The sequence below is a fragment of the Lactuca sativa genome, chromosome 4 (assembly GCF_002870075.4).
Source record: "Lactuca sativa cultivar Salinas chromosome 4, Lsat_Salinas_v11, whole genome shotgun sequence".
In the NCBI taxonomy this organism is placed as follows: Eukaryota; Viridiplantae; Streptophyta; class Magnoliopsida; order Asterales; family Asteraceae; genus Lactuca; species Lactuca sativa.
The window spans coordinates 32733180-32745511 of record NC_056626.2 but is presented as its reverse complement, the minus strand read 5'-3'; the positions used below and the strand labels follow the sequence as shown (position 1 = coordinate 32745511).

The window sequence follows — 12332 nt, the reverse complement described above, 5'->3', positions numbered from 1 at the left end:
TGATGAGTGAAATTTGGATCTACAAGCTCATCCTTGCTCAAAGCCCCTTCTCCAAGCTTCTTCTTCTTGGAGTTACACCAAACACACACCAAAACACACACAAATGCTAACTCTCTCTTGAAATGAACTAGGGTTTCGAAATGGGACTCAAAAGGGCAATGGAGGCTCGGAAATGAGAGAACCTTGGGAAATAAGGTTGCTTAAATAGAATACAAACCCTAAAATTAGGGTTTGTCCCATGATTACGTATGCCCATCGTACGCACCCTCCTCCCAAAAATTACAAATATGCCCCTAAGGACCAAAATTGCAATCTAATTACACGACAAGGGTCCAAAATGAAAAATACCTTGAACTGAGTGCTACATAAAGTCATTAACACCCAAATAAAATTGAAAAATGAAAACATTCATACAAGGGAGAATTTCGTATATACCCTTATTAAACATCAAAATATCATATTTGTCCGACCTAATATCTAAATATCATATTTACCCTTCTTAATGTTTTAAAATATCATATTTATCCAAATATATTTTTTTAATGATTTTTATTAATTTATAATTCTTTTTTATAATCTTCTATCATTATAATTGAAAAAACATATCAAATGGACAATAATACCCTTAATGGAATTAATATCACAATTCACACTTAAGGATTTACAATCAGAGACTCCCATGATCGTATAGCAGGTATTAAAATTGAAGTCGCCTTCCTTCTTCCTATGTTGTTGTGCCTTCCTTCTTGCAACGACTGTGATTATTTGAAAGCCTAATTTGATGATATGACCATGGAGTGTTCTTGATCGGGTTACGGAAAGGAGGTCACATACGTTTCTCTAATTTTGTTCAAATCTAAACTGGATTCATTCTTGCAGACATCATTGGGTAATATAAAGTATATTTTGGAGCAGATGTTTAAGCGCCACCCAAAAGCTATATATGCAACATATACATTTATACATCAATGAAAGATGGTAAAGGACGATTTTACTTTTTAATTTGAACAAGAAGGGTCTTTCAGTGAGAAACTAACATAAATCCCTCTGTTATCCAAGAAATGTTTTGTTTTGCTTTTTTTTTTTTTTTACTTCAAAGACCGTGAGTTTAAAAAGGTGATAAGTGAAGGGAAATGTGCAGAGAGAAAAAAGGAGGGGATATTAAGTGAAATGAATGGGCTAACATTTATATGAATTTTCATTTAATGGCGAATGCATACATTTATATGGATAACTGTATGCTAGTTGACTATTGTGGTATTGGGATGATATTTACGATAACAAAAAATTAAAAAAAATCATGTTTCTAGTTCCAACTGAAATGAGAGCTTAAAATTGGAACATACGAGTTTGAAGGACTGTTGATAAAAGAACATAATGAATGCCAAATACGTGGATTCACAAAAAAAGAAGTTGTTGACATTAAGATAAGATACTTTTGAACTTCTTATCAACAACGACAAGTACGAGTGAGAAATCAAGAGAAAGAGAATGAGTGAATCAAATTCTCATTACTTTGTTAACTACAAAGATTACAAAGAGATTATATACAAAGGTTTACCATACGCCTCTAATGCTAACATACTCTGTTACTAATTAACAAAGTACAAACAGTAATTAACTATCTAACTAACTAAAACTGTTAAATTACATTTATACCCCCAATATCCCCCCTCAAGATGGACATGAAAAAATCGATTTCAAGGCCATCTTGGACATTAAAGGGAACAGTTTAGCTCGTGGTAATGGTTTGGTAAATATGTCAGCAAGCTGGAATTGAGTTCTTATGGGAAGATGTTTAATAGTTTGATCAATGATTTTATCACGGATAAAATGACAATCAATTTCCACATGTTTTGTTCTCTCATGATGTAACACCCATAAAATTCAAGCCAAATTTAAACTTTTTAATACATTTTAAAACCATTAAGTTATTACAGTTTGTTTTCAAAATGGTTCAGACATCAGAGTATCCCCAGAATCAATCATGAAAATATGAGGAGGTGCACGATCATGCCTTCGCCTTCCCGCGCTCATCAGAAGCCTGAAACAACATCAACAACTGTAAGCCCGAAGCTTAGTGAGTTTCCCCAAAATACCAACGCCATACAAACATAACCATATCATATAACCAATACAGAACATCATGCATAATAAGTCATCAGCCCGACTGGACCGCCTTACAGGCCTTCAGTCTATATGGACTGCTCTCCGAGCCTTCGACACGTCTTGACCGCCTCGCAGGGCCTACAGCCTATCCGGACCGCTCGTCGGGTATGTTGGCCTACAACACAAAGCAAGACCGCCTCAACCCAACCCCCAATCAAACAAACATGTACACATAAATATCATACGCTAGCTCATTTCGTATAACAGTCAAACTGATCTAACAGATCACCAATCATAGCAACATCCCAATAATCGAGATACAGACCTAACCGGTCACTATAACATCATCTTATAACCAGGACAATCATGTGCACATAAACATCATATAACACTAGCATGTATATATGTAACAGTCAAACCGATCTAACATATCCCAAAGCATAACAACAATCCAATAACCAGGATATCGACCTAACAGGTCACTAACATAGCATCATCCTATATACCAGGATACCGACCCAACCAGGTCACTAAAGCATATCATATCACCATCCTAACTACCAGGATATAAATCAGTAAGCATAACATGCAATAATCCGAATACAATCCATAAAGGGCCGGCCTTGGTGCCTTAGACCCTGTTGATATAGTGAGGAGAACTCACCTGACACTGCTGAAGTCCCACCGATAAAACTCCAGCTGCTGGTTGACAGATTCCCAAACTGTCAACATCAAACAACACCCAATTAATAATTGGGTTCCAAGCCTAAAGTCCAACTCACACACTAAAGGCTCAATAGTCAAGTAATGGACTAAAGCCCAACATATGGCCCAATTTTCCAAATTGGGCCCACACCCTCATGTGGCCTTACCCTAATCCCATCAACATATTCTAGTCCATATGATTATTCTTGGATGACCCATTAATAATCCGATTACCAAAGCCTAAAGGAAAGGCCCAACACAAAGCCCAAGTGAAATTACAATTCCATATGGTGTGTGTTTCTCACTTTACTAAATGACAATTAGGGTTAAGTGTTTCTCACTTAACCCATTAAGGACTTAATCCATTAAGTCTCTCACTTTACTAAATAAGTCATATGGTGTGATTGGGCTTAATACACAATTCCATTCCAATGGCCTAAATGTGGGTCCCGATAAGTCCAAGCCCCTAATCCCAAAATTAGGGTTTCCACATGAAATGATGATTAGGATTAAGTGTTTCTTACTTAACCCATTAAGGACTTAATCCATTAAGGACTTTTTTTACCTTAAGATAGTTTTTCAATGATTATTAATTATTATTTTAGGTTTAATAATTAATTTCTCGTGTGTATCCCAAACAATTCCCACATTTAGGATTTTATGCTCTTAGGGTTTTCCAAACCCTAATTAGGGTTTTCCAACCCAATACTAGCCCATTAGCCCATTGGTGGGCTTTTAGGTCACTTTGGGCCTTATTGGGCCCATTAGGGTTTTATTAGGTCCATTGGGGTCTCTTTGGGCCCACTAGGGTTTCCTTGATTCCACATAGTCCAATCGTCCCCCAAACGAGTCAAACACAACAAGACAAGCACACCGCCACCCGACACGACGGCCGGTGGCGGTAGCCAACACCGTATGGTGGTGGTTTGGTTTCTTCTTTTCATTATTCCTCTTTTGTTACAATTACAATATTAAACCCCAATTAACCAACACACACAACTCATTAATAAACACATACACACCCACTAATAGCATACACACCCAACTACCTCGTGGTGGCCAGCGGTGGTAGATGACGGCAGCCACCACCTCATGATGGTGGTGGTGGATATCCTCAAATTTTCGGATATACATTGGGGGTGTTTGGATTAGATTTTTAGCTTATTGCTTATAGCTTATTTGTGGTGGGAATAAACAATAAGCAATAAGCATGGGGAGGGATGCTTATTAAAATTAGCTTATTTAGCCTAATAAGCTAGATTTTATCCAAACACTCAAATTAGCTTATTGTGCGAATAAGCAATAAGCACCTCTTTTTTTCCTATCCAAACACCCCCATAATACACACACATACTTCAAGTTTCATAATACTCTCCAGCCACCCAGCTGGTGGCTCGAGGCGGAGATTGCAGCGGCTTTGGGATGGCAGTGGTGGCGGCCACCATGGCTCGCGGCCATGGTGGTTCTTCCTCGATCTCCGGCCAGCATCACAAGCACCCAACTTCTCAGTCCCATCAGCACACATCTACAAGCGCCATACGGGATGGAGTAATGAGAACACAACTAGCTCAGCCGCTTTGGGAGGCAGGCGGCAAATACAACGAGCAATAACAGCGGCTATCGGCGACACAAGGCAGTGGCCGCAGCGGTGCTATCGGCCGGCTATAGCGGGATCGGACTCGGCTGGTGGTTCCCGAGTTTTTGTTACACTCTCGACGGTGAAGGAGGGCTTCCATGGCAGCTATGAAGACTGAAAGGCAGCCTAACGAGAGAAGGCGGCGGTTACACGAACAACTTCGTCTTCCCGGCGTCATCGTGAGCACGAGAGGGTTGCTCCGGTGGTTAGGGGTCTCAACCGGGGTGGTGGCGACTGAAAATGGGAGGGTGGCGTCTGATTCTAGTGGGGGGAGGATTGTAACATCCAATTATAAGGTACTTTCATTTTTAGCCCACAACCTAATCAAAGTTGGCACATTTGGTCCTTTGTGGTGTAAAGTTCCACATTTCAACCCATATGTTGGGCGTATGTGTAGGTACGCGCAACGTACTCGTGAGGAGCCCGGATCGCGGAAGCCAAGCTAGTACGCTGGGCGTATATATGGTACACCAGGGGTACTAGCCCAACCTCTAAACCCTAAATTTTAGGGTGTCACCCCTATTTACAGACATTAACTCACCCTTGGACCTTCCATAATCAGCCTCCACTCCTTCCAAACTCTAATCTCTAGTGTATCCATTATGAGGGAAGATCTTGAAGCTTGGTGGTGGTTTTGGTGGACTTTTGTTGAAGAAAAAGACTAGCGAAGAAAGTCGTGTTGCTTGCAAGCTTGTGGAACAAAAAAATGCTTCACCTTGTGCATCTTTTGAAGGTATAAACTTAATACCTTGATGTGTTTCCTTTTTTACCTCCCCCTATGGATGAGTTTTTATGATCTTCTTGTCTCAAAGATTGGACCTTTGTGAGTATGGAGTACTCCAAATTATTTTAGTTGTCCTTTCATGCATTTTAGGTCTTGTATATTCATAAAAATGGTTGCTTAATGGTCCCTTTCTACCCATACAAGATTTTGGTAGTGTTAAGTACGCATTAAGTTAGAGTTTTAAGGATTAAGCTCTGTTCAACCATGCGAAGGCTTAAAGTTTTGGACTTTATGGTTTAAGACGTCTTAATAAGGTCAAATATGTGTTTGGATGTATATCTTAATGATCAAGACCAATTTGGAGTGATTTTTGGGGCCAGGCGGCATATGCCCCGTGTACTTCTGGCTATGCCCAATGTATCCAGGTCCGACCCCGATTCCGCCTGGTCTTTCGAGTACGCCCAACGTATCCAGGTAGTTAACTTTTGCTAACTTTGACCTTTGTTCAAGATTTAGTGTTGTGGACCATGGGAGGGGCATAATGGTCTTTTTGCCATTAAGGGGATTAGTTATGGGATTTGGACTCGTGGGTTGAGTTATGGACCTTAATTATTAATTAGGGTTAATTATTGTGTTATTAGGCGGAGTCTAGTTCTGACAGTTCGGGTGTGAGATATATTTGTCATCAGTATCAGGTGAGTCTTATCACTTATTCTTACCTATGTGGTAGAATAGTTGTATTTGTGATGACCAGCTGGGTCTAACTGCTATTTTGTATTATGATATTTATGTGTGACTGAGACTGCAGATTGTCTCCAGGGTTGTTGATGACCCATAGGGCGTGTTGTTGCCCATTGGGACTGCTGATAGTCCCCATGGTTGCTGATAACACATAGATGTTTATTTATGTTGTGTTGTATGTGGTGTCTTGGGGAACTCACTAAGGTTCGTGCTTATAGTTGTTTATTTATGTGTTTCACGCACTTTTAAAGATCGCGGGAAGGTGAAGGTCTGATTATACCCACTCATTGGGATATTTGTTACTGGGACAGTCTGTGATACTCTGATATTTTATGATGATGATTATATTTGACACTTATGTTTTTGGATGACTTGGTTTGTGAACAATATTTTGGAAACTTAAAAAATGAAAATTTTGGTTTAAAATTTGAGGTGTTACAATGTTGGGAGGGGCTCGTTATGTATGTTGGGCGGGGCCCCTTATGTACGCTTGGCGGGGCCGATTATATGTTGCGCGAGGCCCGAGGTTATGTAAGGTATGGCGTATTTTAGGGAACTCACTAAGCTTTGTGCTTACAGTTTCACATTTATTTTTTCAGGTACTTCTGGTTCCAAACGGAATGGCCCAACGTGATCGCATTTATTCCCCCAAAGTTTATTCTACATTGACTATTTGTGGTCTTTACTCTGATGTTTGAGAAAACTATTACTTGATTTTCTTTTGAAGCAATTGAATAAATGGTTTGATTAATTATAAAATAAAATTTTTATTATGAGTTTTTGGGGTGTTACAGGCTGGTATCAGAGCCTTGGTTTGAGGGATTCGGGCACACTCTCGGGTGTGTCCGAACTCAAATTGAGGAATTGGTAATATTTTTGAAAGAGAATGAATTTTCTTAAAGATTTTCTTTATGTATAAAAGAAAAAGGGTGTGATGCGTGAAATCAGCCGAGCTCAAGTAAGTGATTCCCAGAATACCCATACATGATATTATGTTATATGTTATGATAACTGCATGCTAGATTAGGGCTAAGGGCTTGCTCAAGATTGCATGATAGAATGCTAGGAGAGATGCCCTTATGTACCTAGTGATTAAGCTTTTAGAACTGCATGCTAGTATGGATTTCAAATGTTGGATAAAATGGCATGAATAGGTGATGCACTGGTTTAGATTACTCGATGCCTGAATGATGCTTGCTTTTTGCTTTGCGAGACTCATATTCCAAGGTTTATTGGACCATTTAAAAGTTATTCAGAGGATCGAAAATCAAGCTTACAAGCTAGAATTACCGGAAGAACCATAGGGTATTAACAATACCTTTCATGTGTGTTATTTGAGGTAGTTTACGAGAGGTGTGCCCGACATAATTCCCATTTCTGAATTAAGGTTGGATGAGAGCAAGAGGTTAATTGGAGAACCTGAGGCAATTGTTAGCCGTAAGACTAAGAAGTTGTAACGTAAGATAGTCGATTTAGTGCTTGTGCATTGCAACGTTATAAATGGGCGAAATCTCACTTGGGAAACGAAGAGTGACATGGTGAGTCGCTACCTGTAATTGTTTGTCGTTGTGTGATTCCAGGGACGGAATCATCCTAAGGGGGAGAGAATTGTAATGCCCGTGTTTCTAGGCTAGGCATTAATATTGACATTATAGTCTAGGTTAACCTTTGTAACTCATTATGAAGAAATGAAAAGGAATTATGTGAATTATGTGTTTTATGCTTAATTATTAGGGTTTAATTAATTAAGAATAAAAATAAGCCTCAAAATTAAAGTGTGAGATAAAGCCGATATCTTTACATAAAGTTGTAGTGGTCGAAACAAGGATTTCGGGGATATAAAGAATACTGAAATCCAAGTTATAACGAAGAAGTTATGACTTGTCAAAGTTTTACAACAAAACCGGCACGGTGCTGAATGTCGTAAAAAATGAGTTTTTGATGAACTACTTTTTAGCCTTAGTGATCTAAACGAAAGTTGTAGTATTCGTTAAACCGAGAAGTTCAATAAAAAGAATGCCCAAATCTGACTTCGTATGAGGAAGTTATGATTTTTCGAAGTTCCAGCTTAACAGTAGACAGCTAAAAACTCGAATTTTAGATCGAGTGATTTTTAGCCAACACGACCTAAACGAGAATTGAAGGTCTCGTCATTAGTAACACAACGGTAAAAAGTCTGACGAAAACGAACGTCAAATGAAGAAGTTATGAATTTTTAACAGATTTGCTGTCCCGGTCTGTTAAAAATAATAATATAAAAATTAAAATCAAAATTAGCCAAAGATGTCTAAACGAAAGTTGTAGAGCATAATTTTACCTACGCGTGCATATAAAGAACGTCAAAAACGGAGCTCGTATGCGAAAGTTATGGATGTTAGAAGTTTTGGCGCGAAAATCGAGAAAATTCGCATAGTCACGAGTTGTCACGTCGCCCTCGCCTCGCATGTGCCACATGTCAGAAATGGTGAGTCATGCGAAGCCACGTGTCGAATTCTGATTTGACCGAAGGGAGGCCTAATCCGAACCTCGCACGCCTTAGTTCGAGCCTCGCACATGGACTGCTAGACCGCGGTCCAATCAGCAACCACCACCGAGACCCTCGCACGTGCTGCCATCTGCGCACCTTCGCCTGCGTACCCCACCACCGGAACCGACTTCGGACCCTAGACCTCGATCCAATCATAGACTGACAGCGAGCCCCTCACAGGTATGAGCCATGTGCGAGCCCTCCCTACGAGCCTCCGGATCTGCGATGTGTGTCTTCCCTCCTGACCGTCTGATAAGAAGCCTCGCCCCTATAACTAGAAGGGAGCGAGACCTCCCGGGTAACTTTGGAAATTTGCCACTTTTAACCCCTTTTCCCATATTTTCTTCATATTAACATCCCCCAAAGCCCCGATATCGATTATAAGCCCCGGAATACTCCATGAAGCGCCCGCGAAGCCCGGAAAAATTATCTTTTCGGTTTCGAAACCCGACCTTTGTAGAGCCCGGTTTCTCAATAAAACTCCCGGTTTTATTAGAAACGATCGTTTTAGGAAACGAATTGCTGCCCGATCATCATCAAATTAAGTGAGTGTATAGTCACTTTCATTTTATACATAGATATGAAGTATTTACCTTATAATACGTGCTATGTGTAAATATATTAATTGTTTATTTGAGGTGACTATTGAGTTGATGTTTTATACAAGTTTTAAACTGTATATGTATTTTTATCTATAAATATGTTGGGTAGAACATGGGTAGATAGTGATGTGTGATAAAATAAAAGTGATGAGAGGCCTCGATGTGTTTTGAGATCAAGTCATCTAGCGGAGTTTGGATGACGACCACGGACTTTCTAGACGGTCCAGTGGGAAACATTAGCAGGTCCGCAACCTATAGGTGTTACTGAACTTGGGTGTTCATTCGCTGTACTCCATCCCCCTCATGGTTGCCTTTAGGACATGCATGGCTGAGGAAACCCCTTAGCAGTAGTGTCCATCTCGATGATATTCTTTAGGCTAGGTCCCTTGTGAAAAGTGTTTAGGGACGTAAAGTGAGGATAACGGGAACGGGTAATCAGGGTTATTGTTGATTGGTGAACTTAATAAAGTTTATTATTATTGTGGGTTGAAAACCCTATATGCTCACCAGGCTCCCAAGCCTGACCCACTCAGCTTTTTATGTTACAGGTAGTGGACCCCGAGCATAGTCGGAGGACGACGAGAGATTTTTGGATTATAGGCCAGTAGTTGTAAATAACTGTTGAAAGGCTTATAATGTCTTGTTTATGCTTTTGATCTGTATCGGAACATGACATCCCGAGGTTTTGATATATATGGAAAATATATACCTTCTTAATGAAGGGTTTTGATAAAATTTTATCATATGTTGTTTGGGGACCAATTCCGCAACATCTTTTAAAAAGATTTCTCTGATTTTATTTTAAAAAGCATAAATTAAATCGGTCTTTTCTGGCCGAGAAATTAGGGGATGTCACAACTAATTCCCTTTATGTCGGTTATTTTCCATGCTATAGCACCTTGTCTCTTCTTTAGTATCCGTACAAGGCTATCCTTCTCATGTTTGGCCAAATCAGCAGCTATAATTACAGGTTTTTGTTGGCCATCTTTAAGGAATGCGTACTTCAAGTGATCTGGTAGTGCCTTGAGCTCAGTTTCTATGTTCTATATGTTGAACACGTCGAGTCCAGAAAAGGGACTCGTCGAGTCCAATGTAATTTTCACGACTGTACGGGGTTCTTCGAATAGACTCGTCGAGTAGATCGAGGCTACTCGGCGAGTCGTTTCTTCAGCACTTCTGATCAGATCGTCATACTCAGCTTCCTCGAGCAGTCTTTCTAACTCCATCAGGTCCTTTTCAGCATCAAACTGTTCTTCAAATGAAACGGTGGGCTTTCTTGTCTTTTCTTCTTTCCAATCTTCCAATAACTCTTCCAACATGTCAATTGAAAACGTCGTGTCATCACTACTCCTTGCATGCTTCATGGCTTGATCAACTCCGAAAGTGACTGATTCGTCCCCTACCCGAAGGGTAAGTTTAGAATCTCTCATATCGACTATAGCGCTTGCTGTATTGAGAAAAGGTCTTCCCAATATGATCAGGACTTGGGGATCCGCTTCCATGTCGAGAACTATAAAGTCCAAGGGGAACACGAACTTGTCCACCTTTACCAAAAGATCTTCACAGACTCCCCTAGGAAATGTAACCATTTTGTTTGCTAGGTGGATTGCCATGCGAATGGGTCTTGGATCGGGGAGATCTAACTTTTTGAAAAATGAATAAGGCATGAGGTTTACACTTGCCCCCGAATCAGCTAGTGCATATATGGTGGCCAAGTTTCCAAATTGACAGGGCAATGTTAAACTTCATGGATCTCATTTCTTCTCAGGAAGTGTGTTCAACATAGCAGCTAAACAGTTTTCGTTTAGGACCACCTTCTTCACTTCTTCCATCTTCCTTCTATTAGTTAGAAGCTCCTTGAGAAACTTGGCGTATTTTGGCATTTGGGAAACCGCTTCTATGAATGGTATATTGATTTGAAGAGCCTTTATGTGTTCTAGAAACTTCTGGTAGCCTTCTTCATTCTTCTCTTGTCTAGCTCGGGCTGGATATGGCAGTGGAGGCTGATATGGCTTAACAAGAGTTTTACTTTTCTGATCAGGTGTCGGACTCTTCAAGTCCATATCGTGGACTCGGCGAGTAGGGTCTGGGTTCAGCTGGTTCTGGTCTTGATTCTGCCCTTCTGCCTCCTTCTCTTGCACCGAATTTGGATCTTCGTTCTAAATAGGGGTTAGAGGGGTTATAATCTTCCCACTCCTGGTTATGACAATGTTTATATGTGCGCCTTTCGGGTTACTTTCGGTATTGCTTGGAAGTCCACCCGGTCTTCTCTCGTTCACTTGTTGTGCAAGTGCCCTATCGGTTTTTCTATGTTGAGAATGGATGCTTGTTGATTCCTAAGTAAGGCTTGCTGATCTTTCATCATAAGTTGGTGTTCTCTCAAAATATTTTTTTGATCTTTAAGTGTAGCATCGGTATCATTGTGTCGTTTCTCGGACGCGGCTACAAATCTGGTAAGCATCTCTTCCAAATCAGCTTTCTTCTCCACAACCGGTTCCTCCTTTTGATACTAACCCCGTTCTTTTTGCTTGAATTTCTCCTCCTTTGCCTTTTTGTATTCTTCATACGGGACCCATTCCTTCTTTGGTTTCCGCGAATTATCATCAAATCTGTCGCCACTTGAATAGAATACTTGAGCCTTCTTGTTTCCATTCTCATCCAAGTCACAATACCTTGTGAGGTGAGGTCCTCTACAATTCTCACATCTTACCCGAATAGCATGGATTGTTTGATACATCTTTGTCATCCTCCTATCTAAACTATCTAGTTTGGCCATCATTGCCTCCATGTCATCGTTAACCGTGTTCACTGCCCACCTACTTACTTCATTTCGTGGGTTGTGATATTCTATAGATTGGTTAGAGAACTCCTCAATCAATCCCTTGATCACCGGGGGTGCCTTCTTTGTGAGGGGTCCTTGCGAGTCAAGGAGCTGTTGAGTTGTAACATTGACTCCATCATAGAAGATGGAGATTTCTTGTTGGCTATTAAGGTCATGGTGTGGGCAATTCCTTAGTAGACTTTTGTACCTCTCCCACGCCTCATAAATGGACTCTCCGGGTTGTTGTTCAAAGTTGGCTATAGCTTTCTTCAACTTGGCTATTTTAGAAGGTGGGCAAAACTGGTTAATGAATTCTTCTTTCATCTTAGCCCATGTAGTGATGGATCCGGGAGGGAGTGACTTGAGCCAATCTTTTGCAGCACCTTTGAATGTAATTGGAAGCATACGAAGCAGCTGGGTTTCACGAGGCACATTTGGAACATTAGAGTAATCAGCTACATCATTGA

General features: G+C 40.4%; 1 non-coding gene across 1 annotated transcript; it reads left to right on the top strand.

The window, feature by feature from the left end:
• The first annotated feature begins 12034 nt into the window (after positions 1–12034).
• Positions 12035–12141, top strand: LOC111896535 (small nucleolar RNA R71). Its single transcript, XR_002851948.1, has one exon. It is a non-coding gene; the product is annotated as a small nucleolar RNA R71 (small nucleolar RNA).
• Positions 12142–12332: the final 191 nt, after the last annotated feature.